Here is a 17812-nt window from a genome sequence, read left to right as displayed (position 1 = left end):
CTTTTCTTCCTTCTGGCCTCTACAGGAGAGAAAGGCGAGAGAGAAAGGAGATAAGAGTGGCTTTTGAGTATACCCAGTTCATGGTGTTTGCCACAATATGCAAACCTTTCTATCCATTTTAATGGTATTAAATATGATAGACATAGTATAGTATAGACATAGACATAGTATTAATGGTATTGATGCCATGCTAGGTTGTTAGTAGCAATAAAAAGTAAGTACTAGTTTAGTTTTGTTACAGTTCAGGTTTTTTCCAGTGTTTTCTGTATGGAAATGGAAATGCTAACATTCTGATGAAAGAACATTAGCAAAATTCTCTGGTTTAATTTCAGAAAATGATTTGCTTGAGTGAATTCAGATTTTTAAGATTAACATTGAGGAAGCTTCATAACATCTGGTTGTTCACAAACTGCTATATGTCATTTTCCTCTCACACTCTATCATTCATTATAGTGCTTCCTAATGAAATGTATTCAGAGGATCAACCAGGTACACTTATAGGAAGTACTCAGTTTGTATTATTTCAGTTGCTGAAAGTGGACTTCTAGTAGATTTTCAGAAAATATCAGTTATGAATGAAAAAGCCAGCTTTTTAAGCCTCTCTTCTGGTATAGCCTCTTCTCAGTTTATTGCCAGAGAAGGCAATGGCAACCCACTCCAGTACTCTTGGCCTGGAAAATCCCAGGGACGGCAGAGCCTGGTGGGCTGCTGTCTATGGGGTTGCACAGAGTTGGATATGACTGAAGCGACTTAGCAGCAGCAGCAGCAGTATATTGCAGAATCGTTTATGCTTTAAAGCATTGGTCTTGCCTCACACTTTGTATTCTTTCCTTGAGTGACTTTTGCCGATAAAATACAGGGCTGCCCTGTGCTGTTTGTAAGAAATATATAATTTCCAGTTTTGGGGTAGTTTTAGTGTTGAAAGTACCCTGCCAAAAAAGAATTGAGCTATAAAATTAAAATCTTATCAGTTAAACTCTTAAAAAAAAAAAAAAACCTACAAAATTCAGTTCTCCACTTTGAAATAGGGGCCTGCTGACTGGGTCCAAGCCCTCAGCCTCCTACCAAATTAGACTGGGAGTCAGTATCTTAATGAAAACTTACAGTCACATGAAACTAGTTTCACAGATCCACGTGATTCTTTACTTTAATGAGCTTAAACCATAGGTAGGTCTAACAAGTGAAAATTGTCTAAAGCAGAAACTGTGATAGAAAGGCTAGCAGTAGGCAACAGAACTGTTTAGTATCAAAAGTAAAATTAAGAAGTAAAATGAACATTTTACAATAATTTGCAAATATAGTTCTAGAAAAAATACAATTTTCTGTGAATAATGCAAAACACCAATTAATTTCTTAGTACTTTTTATACTAGCACAGAGAATTAGCTTGAAGTTAAAAAGGCTGCCCCTATTTGCTGAATAGTCTAGTGGAGGCTGCACACACAGCCCCAGGTGCAGAATGGACCTGATTTGGCCCTCTGGTAGGAGGAGAATCTGTTAAGGAAGAGGCAAGGCATATGGAATCTCTGCTACAGAGATTCTATGGTTAAGAAAATTGAGAAAAAATGTATATAGAAACTATGTCTATCTTACTGTTACAACAGAGAAATATATGTTCTTTTACACTAAGTTGAAAGTTAGACTAGAGCAGTTAACCAAATACTTGAGAATACATAGAGGTGAGGAAAACTGGGACTCAGCACAATGGAATCATTCTCCAGATAATAACGACAATTTCCAATTCTCTGAAATAACAAAGGTAAATGCTTAAATTAAGGATCTGAAAGGAACTGGAGGCATTTTGCAGGTACACAATCTGAAATGCATCTAGGTGACTCCCTTTTTCATCTCAGAAATTTGAAGTCAAATTTGTTAATTATTATGGAGTAAATATTTTGGAGGGGGAAAAACTGTCTCTTTAATAAGAAATTACAAATGCAAAATAGAATTTACTGTGCAAAAGGGTAAATATTGATTAAAGGGTAGTCACTAGAAATGATGTGTGTGAAGTCCCTGAGGGAGGGATCAGATGGCCATTGTCCACCTGAGGGAACACAGCTGTGAATCCAAATCTCACATAGCATTTTGGCTCTTGGAGATTGGGTTGTCCTGTGAGGGTGGTTCTTCGTGGTTTGGGAATCACCAGCACTATGAGATATTTTTTAGATCGAGAACAGCGTGGGCCCGTACATAAGGCTTTGCATGCCTTAACTGTTATTAAATGTGTCATACAGGCAGCATTTATTTTGCATACAATTTACTGAAGTTTTTTAAAAAGTACTAATTTGTTTTATTGAAAAGCCTCTTCAAAGGAGCATAAAGAAGTTACAACAGACATCATAGAATTATAAATGGTCATAAGAGATTACTATCAACAACAAAATGTAAAGACTGCCTACTGAATGGGAGATGTTTGTAAATGATATATCTACAAGGAATTAATATCCAAAGTATACAAAACTCATATGACTCAACATAAAACCCCCAAACAATATAGAACAACCCAATTGTTGTAAAAAATGGGCAGAGCATCTGAATAGATGTTTTTCCAAAGAAGACATACGGATGGCCAATAGGCACCTGAAAAGATGATCACAGATAAATGAGTCACAGATATGAAAGGTACAGCATAGAGAATATAGTCAGTCAACAATTATATCGGCTCAAACGGTAAAGAATCTGCCTGCAATGTGGGAGACCTGGGTTCAATCCCTGGGCTGGGAAGATCCCTTGGAAGAAGGCATGGCAACCCACTCCAGGGTACTTGCCTGGAGAATCCTCATGGACAAAGGAACCCGGCGGGCTACAGTCCATGGGGTTGCAAAGAGTCAGACTCGACCGAGCCACTAAGCACACACAATAATTATATAGTATTTTTGTATGCTGACAGATGACAACTAGATTATCAGGGTGATAATTTTCAAATCTTTAGAAATATGAAATCACTATGTTGTGTATCAGGAATTAACATAGTGTTGTAGGTATTTTACACTTCAAAAACAAGCAAACTCATAGAAAAAGAGATCAGATTTGTGGTTACCAGAGGCAGGGGTGGGGAGGGGGTGGGGAGTTGGATGAAGGCAGTCAAAAGGTAAAACTTCCAGTTCCTTTTAACTTATACAAGGCTATATGTTAATTATACCTCAATAACACCGGGGAGGGAAAAAAAACCAAAACAACTCAAACCGTTTATGAAGCGTGTGTCAAAAAGGTATACACGTTTTTCGTATAAAAAACCAACGTAGTTCAAGGGATTTTAGCTGAGTCTTGAGGGTCTAGACCAGTACCTGTGCTCTCGCACTTTTTATATTTTAAACAGTAACAGCGTTACTGTTTATAAGGAGCTGCTCAAACTCAGTGCTGCTTAAATGCCTAGGGAAAGAAGCTCATGAGCTTTGCCGTGGCAAAGGCCCGAAGGACTCTTCCAAAAGTCACAGCCTGGTTTGTGCTTCAACACTCAGAGCCTCACCAAGTGTCATGTCCAGCACACCCCGGCGTGAACCTCGAGGGAGTATGGATAGAGAGGAAGTTTGGCACTCAGCCTTGTTGGAGGTGACCCCCTCACCTGCAAGGCACTTGCCACTTGCAGACAGAAGGACCTGGACCGGGTTCAAGAACTCAACCGTCAGGGCTGCGCCTTCTCAGGCTTCTGACTGGGGCTGAGGCTAACATCGGAGAAAGCAGTGGCACCCCACTCCAGTACTCTTGCCTGGAAAATCCCATGGACGGAGGAGCCTGGTAGGCTGCAGTCCATGGGGTCGCTAAGAGTCGGACACGACTGAGCAACTTCACTTTCACTTTTCCCTTTCATGCACTGGAGAAGGAAATGGCAACTCACTCCAGTGCTCTTGCCTGGAGGATCCCAGGGATGGAGGAGCCTGGTGGGCTGCCGTCTACGGGGTCGCACAGAGTCGGACACGACTGAAGCGACTTAGCAGCAGCAGCAGCAGAGGCTAACACAGCAGGTCTTTTTGGTGAATACGCCATTTTAAAAACGCTTAGCTTTATTTCAGGAGCCCACTCCATCTCCTCCATAATCCTGACTGAACAGCATTTCACAACCACACCAGGAAGCAGGCTCTTTTTCTGAGCACTGAAGTGGCTGTGAAAGGAGCCTTTGAATTTCAGAGCACTGTGGCCCACCTATTTGGAGCTCCCGTCCTTGACAGTCTCGGTATTTTCGGGCATGGCACATTACGCAAGGGGCAGCAGCTGATGTGCAGCTTTCTGTGCCTCACCTTATGTGTTCGTAAGAGCACTTGTAGTGCGCCGAGGCCTCGCTGAAGCGTGAGCTCAAAGGTGCCCTTGACCAACGAGTTCAAGATATCCATGGCCTTGGGAGAGATACCTGTGCTGGGGAGCACCTGCTTCAGTACCTTATACACATAGATATATTAGCTCTGCCTGTGGCTGCGCTTATTCTTGCGCTTATTCTTTCGCTTATCCTAAGCCTCCCAGACAGGGTTCTCGGAGCGGTTCTTGGGCAGCGCCTCTGGAGTGGAAATGAAACAGAGCCAGACCTACAGCGGGCGGCGGCGATAACTATTTATTAGCTCCATATTCAAATGAGGGCTCCAACTCTCTAGAATCGGATTGGACGGTCGGTCCCGCTCTGACTGGTTACAAAGACTTTATGTAAATAGTAGATGCCAGCTCTTCTTTCCTATTGGACAATAGCTCAACCGATCCGAAGGCCATGAGTGGAGCCGGTTCAGTTCAGTTCAGTTCAGTTCATTCGCTCAGTCGTGTCCGACTGTTTGCGACCCAATGGACTGCAGCTCGCCACGCCTTCCGAGTCAGGTTTTGGATTTCTATTCAAACCCTTTGTTGTAACTGGAGCTAGGTCTTTGTTTAATGATCATGTCTCTACCGGACAAAAAAATGAAGAAGGTAACAAAAACCCGCCTTAATCCCGCGTCTCCGATTTTCCTGGATAGAAGACAAACACAAGGGGACATTTCTTGGGACGGTAAGCTTGTGCTTATTTAGCAGAGGGGAATGGCAGCTTCCAACCACCATCCCAGTCATTTGTTTCCTATCATTTTTTTACCCCCGAAGCCCCAAAGAGAATTCCTTTCAGAATTTCAGAGTAAATGCGAACGTTCTTTCAGAAGTACAGAAAACAGTACTGAAAACAAACTAAGGTATTTACATAGGATGCAACAAGGCAGATTTTTAACTGGAGGGAGGAAATGAATGGGTTTCAAAGGAAACATTCGTCCTTTATATTGTTATTATTAATACTGACTAAACAAACCTCTTTGAAGTGACAGCTATAGGCTGATACGTATGACCTCATGTAGCCTCCTAATAACCCCAAGGGTTAGATACTTTTATTGTCCCATCAGAATGGAGGTTATAGAACCATTAAAGGGTAAATTGAGGTATATTAAAATTTTAGAGTTTATTTGAGCAGAAATGATTCAAAATTGGGTAGCATCCAATCTAGCTGTTAGAAAGGGGCTGTACAAAATGAAAGACTTATACAGCCAGAAGGAAGCAGGAACTAGGCAAAAAAGCAGCTTGGTTACTCTAAGGTTACTTCTCTTCAGGAGATGGCAGGGCTCAAATTAGGCAGATTACCTAACTGGTGTTGATCAGGCAATTCCTGATTGGCGGGTTTAAGATTCTGTTTTTAGGAAAGGCGAAACTTGTAATTAAGTCAAGTCTTGGCTTGGTGATATGGGGCTTAGCATAAGAGACTCCATTTGGGGCCTATCTTATTTTTATTTGAAGTCATCAGTCCCTAAGTTGACTCCCTATTAAATTAATTCCTATATACAGAAGATTAAGCTCCCCTATTGTATTGACTCCCAAGATAGAAACAGAAGGACTTATGAATTCACATGAACTAAGCTGTAAACTCCAGGGCAAGAGATGTGTCCTTCACTTCTAAATCTCTAACGTGGAACATAGAGCTTGGCACATAGTGGTGATTCAACCAGTATCTGTTGAATGAATAAGTCTGTGAGCTGAGGCAGTGTACCCTACCTGCAAGTCTGTGAGCTGAGCTGCTTTGGATGTGCTCACTATTAACTATTTTATCTGTTTATTTAAAAAATCTGTAGTTGACTTAAACACTTATAAAGAGCTCCTTATTATCAAGTGGTAGTGAAAGTGAAACTGTTGCTCAGTCCTCTCTGACTCTTTGCGACCCCATGGACTATAGCTCACCAGGCTCCTCTGTCCATGGATTTCTCCAGGCAAGAGTACTGGAGTGGGTAGCCATTCCTTTCTCCAGGGGGTCTTCCCAACCCGAGGATGGAACCTGCATCTCCTGTGTCTCCCACGTTGCAGGCAGATTCTTGACTGTCTGAGACACCAGGGAATCCACTTAATGAATACTTAATTCAAGTTAGTGCTCACAACATCCTTTCCACATATGTGCTATTATTAGCTCCATTTTGCAGATGGGACAGCAAAAGGCAGAAAAAAAAACACTTCTCAAGTAAAACAGCTGATGAGATAACTAGCCCTGGAAATTAGGTCAGTGGTACCAAGCTTTGCATTAACCACACATAGGTTATTTTGGCTTTGGATGTGGAATTTCATTTTGAAGAGGGAATAATACGTTTGATATGTATATGTATTATATATACATATGTACCATATTGAAGAGCAAATAATACATATATGTACAAAAATATTAAAATGCATCACCCTTGTGTTTAAATTTAAATTTCCAGGGAAAAACACCAGTCAGATATCTTAAAATTTCTACTGCAGTAGAAAGCTGAAAGAACTGCAGGTGAAATTTCACTAAATTCCACATTCCCAATCCAGTTCAATTTTTTAAAAATAGTTTTTTAATACAAGACACGTTTATAAAATAGACAAATAGTTGCTTCTGGATCACTTATTCAAACTGTTTTTGTAACCATTATTTTTTTATACCAGAGACTTAATGACCAATGTATACAAATGATTGGTCTCACCCTTGGAAGAGGTCTGAAGCTTGATCTTGCACTGGCGGTACACTCAAACAAAAATCTCTTGTTTCGCCTGTAGATCTAGTTGGTATAGATTTCTCAGAATGAAAGCTATCTTTTATTCTTAAAACTCACTGTTCTGAGCAGGTCTTTCTGTCTTAGTTAAGACTCATTGGTGGTAGTTATTGAAGCTGTTAATACGTTTGTAATGTTACAGAGAAAAAACTTTCCTTCCACCCTCTTGGGTTCAGTAGGTAGGTTTATGAATAAACTGACAACAGGCAGAATAACAGGAGAAAAGTTATGCAAATTTATTCATTTTTAAATATTATGTACATGGAAAAAGTGAATTATTATTGCAGGGGAAAAAAGTGAATAACCCCAAAAGCGATGAGATTTGAGAGCTTATATACCATCTTAGTAGGAGAAGGGGAGAAGTAGTCCTCATAGAAGAGAGTAAATGATATTAGGAAAGATGACAGGCCCTTAGGAGACTAGACAGGAGGTATGATAGTTTGTGACAGTCTGTCTGGGTGTGGCATTGACATCTAGTCTCCTCTCTTGTGATGAATCAGTCTTCCTCTACTGATGAAACTCTCAGGAGGAAATTGATGACAGTTAAATTCATTTTGAAGGAACTGTTTTTAGGCAGTTAGGGGGAGTTCAGAGAAAGTTTCCCACAGGATTTGCTGTTTCTCAAGTGATTTCAGTCCCAGATAATCAATGTGACAAGTGCGGCATATTCGGGGATGATATGTCCGGAACACTTTCAGTAGCAAAAGAATTTCTCCCAGACATCTGGCATAGAAAATCATCTCTTCTTCTTTCTCTGTTCTAGGTCAGTACACAGAAAGAGGGCAGCCATCTACAATCTAGAAGAGGTCTTCACCAGAACCCACCCCTACTGGCACCCTGATCTCTCTATTCCCAGCTTCCAGAATTATGAGTGCTATACTCTGTTGTTTAAGCTCCCCAGTTTGTAGTATTCTGTCATAGCAGCCCAAATGGACAAGGGACAGTCCTCAGTATCAAGAGCAATATTTTGTATTGACAGATGGAACCCTATAGTGCAGGCATGAGGTTTTCTAGAAATAAGGAAGGCAGGAAAGAGAGAAAGAGGGTTTCCCTGGTGACTTGGTGGTAAAGAGCCTGCTTGCCAATGTAGGAGACATAGTTTGATCCCTGATCTGGGAGGATCCCACATGCCGAGGAGCAACAAAGCCTGTGTGCCACAACTATTGAGCCTGTGCTCTAGAGCCAGGGAACCACAACTATTGAACTCACAAGCCTCAACTGTTAAGCCCACGCACCATACTACTGAAGTCCCTGTGCCTTAGAGCTTGTGCTCTGCAGGTAGAATTTAAGTATTCCTCTCCACATCATGTTCTACACCATGCTTTGTTTGTAATCAATCATTTAAACGTGTACACACAGGGGCAGACTGCAATGATGAGACATTGGATTCCTGAAGCGACTATGACTTGGCCCCTGGTCGAGTGGAAAGGGCCAGATGTGCTGTTAACTTGCAGGAGAGGGTATGCTTGTGTGTTTCCGCAGGATTCCACTTCTGTTTGGATTCCTGACAGACTGATTTGACATGGCCAGCCCCATGAGATCTCCAAGATCACAAAGACCCCTGAGGTCACTGAGATCCCTGGAGTCCAGGACCAAGGGAAAATGGGGAGATCAGAAGCTCGTCGAGTCCTGACCTGAGGGAACCAAGGAGAAGCCGAAGGGTGAGTGACCCTTCACCTGAGGCTTCGCTGCTAGTACATTGCTTCCGGCACCTGGTGCTTCAAGAGAGACGTGCTGATCGAGTCCAACCATATTCTGCTCCACCCCGTCACCGTCATCGTCCTCAAGCAACTACCTCCAGCACGGTGCCAACATGGGGCCAGCTGAAACACCTCACTCAGCAGGCTGAAGAATTAATAGAAAGGGGGAGGTATGAGGCCACTCCTATTGGTAATGTTTGTGGCTATGCTTGCTTTGTTGGCTTGTCAGCTGAGGCCCTCCAGCGCAGAAAAATTCATTGGGCCTGTTGGCCTAATCCACCTTCTTTCCAGCCTGTTGATTGGATGAATGAGCCCATTCGTGTTTTTGTTAATGATACTCATCTTTTGGGCGGGGCCTCCATCTATCCTAATAATGATAAAACAGTGGTCAGCACTCCCTTCAATTTTTCAGACGTGTCCGTTTATCCACCTATTTGCTTTGTCATACCTTCCTCCTTACAAGGATCAGCTCCGGTTTTGAATGAATGTGTTAGCACTTCCTTGAAAGGCATGCTTACTGATTCTCCGAGAAGCAATGGCAAGAGAGACTTTTGGTCCTTACAGCTGCTGATGCCGGGGGCGCAAGAAAAACAATATGATACCATAAAACAGGCAGCCCCTCATTTAAAGGATTTTCCAAGCTGTGCACTCCCCTGCCCCCTCCCCCTCGCCGGATTCTGATGAAAAAGGACTACAGGGCTGGGAAAGCATAAGCAGAATTTCTGGCTTTCCTCGTTGGAAATAATGCATGTATGCCCTAAAGTTATCTATTCCCATTGTTGCCACTAGACATTTTCTGATTGAAAGGGGGTGCCCCTGTCTTTTGGATCAACGATTGAATTTAATTTTTGAAGAATCTTATAGATCCATATGGAATGATTCATTTATCCCATATCCTTTAGCAGTTACTAGGTGGCATGTTAATGGATGGGTTCCTCCTTTAGTGAGTTTCGATGGAACAGATCCCATGCAACCTGAATTATGGAGAGCATTGGCTGCTATGACACCTGTGATTTTACACAGACCTTTAAATGCACAAAGATATTTTGTACGGGCCTGTGTACATTCTCCCTATGCCTTTCTGTTGGCCAGAAATCGGAATGATCTGGGAGATTTTAAAGGAGAAACTGTTTATAATGTTGAATGTGTGAATTGTTTTATAGCAAATTGTGTTGATGGGAATGATTATAGTAATTATAAGGCTGTGATGATTGTAAAGCAACCACCATATTTGATGGTTCCTGTAAAATTAGAGGGACAATGGTTTGATGATTATGCATTGAAAGTTTTGTATGAATTTAATGGCTTAATTTCTTGACCTAAGAGATTCATTGCAGCTCTGATTGTGGGAATAACTGCCTTGATTGCCATAATTGCTTCAGTTATGGTTTCTGCTGTTGCCCTGTCAAAAGAAATGCATACTGCCTTGTTTGTCGATCACCTGTCCAAAAATGTCTCTGTAGCTCTTACTACACAGGAAATTATAGATAGGAAGATAGGAAATAAGGTCAATGCTTTAGAAGAAGCAGTCCTGCTTATAGGGCAAGAAATTACAAATTTAAAAATTAAGTTGTCTTTAAGGTGCCATGCTGAATTTAAATGGATGTGTGTTACCGCTCTACAAGTGAATGATTCCGTGCATTCTTGGAAACGCATTAGGAATCATATTTTAGGCGTTTGGAATCACTCAGACTTTAGTATTGATATTTCTAAGTTACATCAAGATATTCAAAATATGAAGCAGGCAGTGCCAGGAGCCAGCTCACAAGATCCCACCCATGACAGAGTCATGAGGAAAAGGACTGATTGAGCACGGCTTCTCAGGCCTCAGGGATTCTCGGAAGGCTGCCTTAGCGCTCACCTTAAAGATGATATCTGTTTCTCTGACGTTTATTATAACAAACCTCCTCTTATTTTCTGTGACTTAGACAAAAGGCCTATTCTGATTCTCTTCTAAAATAGATCTTTCTGAAACCTCAATCAACAAGGCCGCTGAACGGTAGCACCCTAATAAAATTATCTGGGATATAGAGTATGCTAATCTAAATTCCTCTTGCTAGCATATTGGTTTGCTTAATAAATGTACCTGTGCCCTTGGAATTAATGTGCTTGACTGATCCTTAACAATAAACAACATTGAGAGCCTCCACACAGAAAGCCCCAATGGGCACAGAGCCCTTCGTGAAAAAAGGGACTTATTAGAAAACATAAAAAATACTACTTTACTTAGTCTATATTTACTCACTATGTTTTTATTCTTCACGTATCTAGCCTATATAATAAAAACATAATAGTTAGAAATTTATTTAAGTAGAAGTTTAGCTTTAATACAAATAATAAGGCAATTGTTAATTCAGCTGGTGATTTTGCTAAGCACTGACCTTTGTGGTACATTGTCTCAGCTTGCTGTGCTATGACTTTATGGGACCACATTCTTTTCTGTTAGGGTCAAGGCGTAAGATAGATTACAGAGAAACAGGTTTTACTTTGAAACTCTGAGTTTATAAATTCTTTCTTTGTCATAATCTGCTGTGCCTGTATTCTTTTAAAAATGTAACTCTGGTACTTTCTGTGCCTGATACAAAAGTGTTCTGGCTGATCAACCCTTATCAATAAAGGAGTCACAGGATGTTAGCAGGCCTCCAGGCCCAAAGATGATGTAAACAGCTTTAAACTTTTTGTAACTAAGAAACGCAAACAGTGTCCTGGTTCCGATAAGGGTCAAAAACTGCTGACCCATTGATCTGATTTTGCATGACTCTACACTTTACATTTGTTTCTATGTACAACTAAAAGTATAAAAGCTGTCTTAAAAACAATAAAGTCGGAAGACACTTGGACACACCACAACTCGCTGTGTCTTCTCATTCTTATCGCCGACGCCGTCCATCCTGAGGGAACCCTGACCAGCTGGAGCAGGTCTCCGGCAAGGCAGAGTCTGACTTTTCCTCTCAATGGCTTTCTAATTCCCTTTTTAAAAATCTGGAGGAATATCTTTCCCATGGGTCCTTTTTTACAATAATGATTAATGCAGCCATGTGCTTATGTCTGTTGGTTCTGATTCGTCTATTAGCCCCGGGCCTTTTCAGAATACTCAACCGAAGTGTTTCTGCTTTATCTACTGAGTTTTACACTTACGCTCTAAAAAATAAGAAAGAGGGAGATGTCGGGAGCCACGTTAGGCATTACTGACAAAATGGAGGCACGGCTCCAACCCCCTCTCCTCATCCCACATTCACGGTCCCAGGATGAAGGAGTTAGGTCTTGTGATTCTGACTTGTCCTTTCCTTCCTTTGGTTGAGTTGGCTGGAAATTATGTTAAGGTGCTTATTGTTCTTGCAAGGAATATGAGAAAGCACAAAGCCTCCTGCAATTATGCCCAGGAAATAATCCATAAAGTTAACTATTGACATCTGTTCAAGGATCTTTACAAAGAATGTTCCAGGATGAGCATATAGGCCGCAGCTTGAGGCCATGGCAAGGATTGTTATCTGAAACCTGCTTGTGAGGGAAATGTTTATGGCAAAAGAAGTTTGCAGAGTTTAGGGTTTAGGAATAATTAAGAATAGTTAGAAGCTAAAAGTTTAAGGTATGTTGTAGTGTTGGCATATTTTACTATAGCTTATTGAGACTAGGAATTTTAGAGATACTAATAGCTAGAAGCCTTTTTAGGAGATAATGAGCTTGAGATACTAGGGGCTAGCAGGATTTAGAAAGATAAGAAATAAACTGAGGAATGTGGTGTGCAGCCCAGAGACAAACATGAGTTACAATGTAATCACAAGGACACTTAAGAGGAAACTCTGAAGGACAACAATGATTTATGGAGACAGTAAATCTGGGTGAGGGGAAATTGAAGATGTCAAACCTCTGACCTAATGCTTTTGTAAAAGTATAAAAGAAAACCTGATGCTTAAAATAAACATGCAGTCCCACACTTTGAGTCAGAGGCTGCATCATTCTCCACCGACACCACTCATCCCTTCAGGCCGATTCCCTGGCTGCTGGAGCTGGACTCCGGCACCCACCCATTACAACTGAAGGGTGGCTCCCCCAACGGTGGCAACTAGAGAAAAGCACTTGAAGCAACAGAGACCCAGCACAGCCAAAGAAATGAAAGCAAAAGCTCATGAATTGTTTGAAAAAGAAAGAGTGAAAAAGTGACTGAAGGAAGGAAAGAGATAGACAGGGGAGAGAAAGGCAAAGAACAGAAAAAGAAAGAAAAGCAATTCTTTGCTCCAGCTTAAACACCAGGGACAGACAGTGCTTGGGAATAATAGCCTGTAAAAGTAGTTTAAAAGGGTGTTTGGGTAATTTTTAACCCCTCACCCCCAAGTAAGCACCCCCCCCCAAAACACCTCCCACTTATAATTTCTAGAGTACAGTGCCTAGATTCCATAAATACATTGAGTAAAGTGTTGCATGCTGGAAATGAGCACAGTTTTATCATCCTGGATTTTTGTGATGCATGAATGAAGCTATCCTTTCCTCCTAGGTGAATGTGCAGTAAGCTCTCTCCTCACTCAGCAAAGAAGCCAGATCATTTTAAAATTCTCACAAACGTGCATTTCATACAACTCAAACAATACAATGACAAACACATAGTTGTTTTTGTTTTTCTTTTTTTCCCCCTCCCTCTATAGAATGTTGTTTCTCTCCAGATTGCAATCGCTAGTTACTTGCTGTTAACACAGAGCCCGTGGGGAGGGAGGCAGATTCTGCAGAGCTAGCACCCCGCAGGTAAAGAAAAGACAACACGAAGGTTATCTGAAAAAAAGTCTTAATTCTTTACAGTTGAGTGCTGCAGGAAAGGAGGTAGTGGAAATCACGGGGTGTGCTGTGGAGCTTTGCAGAGAAACGGTAAACTTCACGCAATGCTTGCGGGATTGCGAAGAAGTAAAAGACGGTTTAGACAGTCTGTCCTTCTGCACGGCTTCCAGTGGACACCCTGTGAACAAAAACCATCCTGCTACCACCGAGGAATGCCCCGCGTGGCACGGGGTTGGGGATCCCAGTCTCCCGTGCCTTTCCCACTGCAGCGTTGGCATCCGGGGCCCATCGAACCGCGCGACGGCCTAGGACGCAAGATAGGCAGAAGCTGCTGGCCCGCATCCTTTGCAAGATGACTGGGGTCGCTTCCTGAAGTCTTTTCCAAATGCCCGTGTTGGCCAAGTGATTTCTGTGTCCATTTTATTTCAGCAAATTAGAAGGGTAGGGCTGCAATCTAATCCCAGAGCCAGGTGTGAGTGAAGGACGGAAATCACAGCTGCAGAAGTGAGAGAGGACCGAGAAATGGAATCTGAGAAGCAGCAAAGGGCTGACAGCTTGTGGACTGTCTTATTCCCATTTCAGCGCCCATGTAGACACACAGAGGCAGGACATGCTCGCCCACCTACTTCTGAGCTGAAACAGTCACACCCGGGTGGACCGTGGGGGTGCAGAAGGCATCAGAGGCAAGGCTGGGGTCAGTGGGATCGAAAGCACCCAGTGCTCCTCCCCATAACCCGTGCGAAGCCACGGTACAAGGACGGTTCTGATTGTTCTTCCAGGGGAACGCCACCCCCTCCCGCATGTATACACCGTGTTTTTCTCCTACCTCCTATCGAACTACATTAATTTCAAGGTCGTAAGGTGTGTTGAAACTGAATCCAGCAGTATTGAGGAAATACAGAAAACACGACTTGAGATTTTATGGCAATGATTTTCTATATTTTATTGATATATTTTACATTTTTGGTATTTTCAGGAGACGTAGTCTGGACCTGGGAAGGAGAGCTGGGGGTGTGCGAGGAGGGCTGTAGAGCGGGGTGTTGGGGGCTGCTAGGGCAGAGGTGTCGGGAGGAGGCCAGGAGCCCGGCGGGAGAAGGGATGGGAGTGATGAGTTTTTCGGTAAGGAAAGTTAGGGGCTGAGGGGTTTAGGAAGGGTTCTGGGAGATGGGCGGAGTGGAGGTTAACGAAAGGTGACTGGGGGATGGGTGGGCAGACGGCCTCACCCTTGGCATACCCAGTGGACACCCAGCCTCGCCTTGGTGGTTTTGTCCAAAGCCCTCCTCACCCAACCCCCTCCCTCCCCAAAGCAGAAGCATTCCTGTGTTACCAGAGCGTCAGGAAATCAGGATAATATCCAAAGATACTGTTGAAAACATTAAGGCACAAATGTGCATAAAATACAAGAAATTCCAAACTCAGACACTAAATTGAAGGACGCGGCAGAAGTGATGGAATGAGGGAAAGCATTGGAAAGCTCAAAGAGGCGCCTTAGCCAATAGGTTTGTGGCGAGTGAAAGTGAAAGTCGCTCAGTCGTGTCTGACTCTTTGCGACCCCATGGATTATACAGTCCATGGAATTCTCTAGGCCAGAATACGGAGTGGGTAGCCTTTCCCTTCTCCAGGGGATCTTCCCAACCCAGGGATCGAACCCAGGTCTCCCGCATTGCGGGCGGATTCTTAACCAGCTGAGCCACTAAGGAAGCCCTTGTCTTGAGGGGAGAACGAGATTGAGTTTGAACCAATCCACATGGGCCCTTTTGTGGGAAATACCGGAGGCAACTGCTCACTTGGTTCCCGCCCCGGCAGTCGCCCAACTGTACTGTGGAGCAGACACTGCAGGGAAAGTCCCCCCACCAGGCCCCAACCCTCCACCCCACCTGCGCCTTTACGCAGCCTGTGCCGCTTGTCATCCGCTTGCGTCCTGGCACTGCAACACTCCTGCGCCGTTGGGCTCCACTCTCCAGCTCCCTTGCAATCCTTTGTCCGCGGGCCCCCGTATCCCGCATCGCTGCACTGCTGCAGACTCTGAGCCCGGCTGCCCTTCTGCGCGCTGCTCTGTGTGCAGGAAGCCCCTTCGCTCTGGATCCCAGCGCCAGGTCAGCCTGGAGCGACTCTGTGGGTCACCGACTCTCACCGCTCGAGGCGCCTCCGCGGAGAGCCGTCTTGAGACAGAGAGGCTGGCAAAGCCACAGCAGTTCTCAGGCCACCCGTGTTGTCAAGTGACTTGGGGGGCTTTTCTGAGTGCCCTTGGCTTTTCTTTCGTTGTCTTGGCAAGAGGGTGGGGTCCAGAATTTTGGGAGCGACTGAGTTCCCCCCACACCTTTAGGAAGAGAAGAGTTGGGGGGGCGGGGAGCAGAGTGCGATGATGGGTTGAGTTTGGAAATCTTCAGTCACAGGTTTGGACAGGGCAATGAGCTCACCACCAGGTCTCCCCCACCAGAGACTCCTTCGAGGTGAGCCTGAGACCCTAGGCTCACCTTCCTTTGGTATTGTCTAGCAGCCTTAGGTTCTGGTCCAGCGTTCTTTCTAGAGTCCTATGCTGGAACACCAAATAAGTCCTACCAGCCTGTAGAATTATGAAAAATAAATATCTGTTGCTTTTAATCCACCCAGTCTACGGTATTATAACAATCCAAGCGGGCTGAGATGAGGAGCCGAGGAATATGCCGCCTCCATTTTCAGTCCTATGGTTCAAATTACTTTGTCACTTTTGGTCCTGACACATCAAGATGAAATGGATTTCATTTCCTAGAAAATTTACTTGTGCCACTTTATTAAAGTATTGTACTAGTATTTACTTGAGCTGATGCAAACTGGCCCATTTATTTTTTATTCTAGATTTAAGAGCTCTGTGGGATAAGGCAGTAGTCATTCATTTGACTTATTTTAGTTAAGGAAGAACAGGTTTGAGTAATTTAAAATATCCAGGAAGAAATTTGAAATTGTTTATTTTGGTAAAAAACACATGAGATTACTCTTGATTTTAAGTGTATAGTACAATATTCAGTTGTTATTTATATTCAGCTGTTCATACAATGATTGAGTTGCTAATGACACTTCACAGCTCAGGGCTCATTACTATCATCGATTCGAGTAAGCACCACCTCGTTTATTTACAGATATATATATGTATATATAAATGTGTAAATATGTATATTCCCAAATATCTTCCCTCTGCCCATTTTTCTTGCTTGCCTGCTTTCCAGTGCACTTTTTTAAAAAGTCTAATGAAGTACTGGAAATATTTTGAAGATGTGATATTGTGATATATAATAAATACATATTTAGTCTTCCTCCCTACTCCTGGCACAGAGCTCCAAAAACCCTTGGACTTTCCTAAGTGATGAGAATCATAAAAGTGCCTTGATATTCAAAACAAACCTGTTGATGATACCAGACTATGTTACTAAGGTGACTTTTGGAAAGTCCTTGAGGATGGGAGCAGTTGCCAGGGGAACCAACTTAGAGAGACAGGGTTGGAAATTTTAATGCCACCCTGACCTCCTGGGAGGGGAGAGGGGCTAGAGATTGAATCCATTATCAGTGGCCAATGATTTAATCCATCATGGCTATGTAATGAAACTTCCATAAAAGCTCAAAAGGATGGGGTTTGGAGAGATTTCAGGTCAGTGAACATCTAGAGATGTGGAGAGTGGTGTGCCCAGAGAGAGCATGAAAGCTCTGCACCCTTTCCCCATATCTTGTCCTATGCAACGCTTTCACTTGGCTGTTTCCAGGTTACATGCTTTTATAATAAACTGGTGATGTAGTAAGTAAAATGTTTCTCTGTGTTCTGTGATCCACTCTGGCAAATTAATGGAACTGAGGAGGAAGGTATGGAAACCTCTGATCTATAGTCAAGTGGCTCAGAAGCATAGACAACCTGGTCTTGGGAAGGAACTAAAGGTTCTTGACTTTGTTTTATGGCTGAACTATTTTGTCTTCTTTGACTGTTTTCCTTTGTTTCTGCATTCTCTCATTTCTCTGATTAAGTTTGTTGTTTGGAACTAGTTGGAAGCCTAGGAGTCTGTCAGCAGGGAAGGCCTTGCAGAGTCCTGCTGGGTTTCCTAAGTCGAGTCTGGAGACCAGAAGGGGGAGCTCTCCTGTGCTGAAATGATAACAGAGCCCAATAGGAAGAAGAATGCTCCTTTTTTGGCAAGGACTCAGCCAATGAAGACATGGACTCTTTGTTTACTGGAGCCCTCCCAACTTTCTTTTCCTCTTCATAAAAGTGTTCTTCCTTTGTCGTGTGGAAATATGAATGTGGCTTGCCACCGTTGCAGACCCCAAGTTGCAATTCTCTGCTGATCCCAAATAAATTCATGCTTGTTTCAGGTTA

At 43.0% G+C, this 17812-nt stretch overlaps 1 protein-coding gene across 12 annotated transcripts in view; it reads left to right on the top strand.

The window, feature by feature from the left end:
- The window catches only part of RNF187 (ring finger protein 187), an 87818-nt gene that overhangs the window by 45717 nt on the left and 24289 nt on the right, over positions 1-17812 (top strand). The window lies entirely within an intron of this gene.

This window comes from Giraffa tippelskirchi, chromosome 6 (genome assembly GCF_054371585.1).
Source record: "Giraffa tippelskirchi isolate mGirTip1 chromosome 6, T2T-mGirTip1v1.2.pri, whole genome shotgun sequence".
NCBI classification, from domain to species: Eukaryota; Metazoa; Chordata; class Mammalia; order Artiodactyla; family Giraffidae; genus Giraffa; species Giraffa tippelskirchi.
This window is presented reverse-complemented; position numbering and strand designations above follow the sequence as displayed.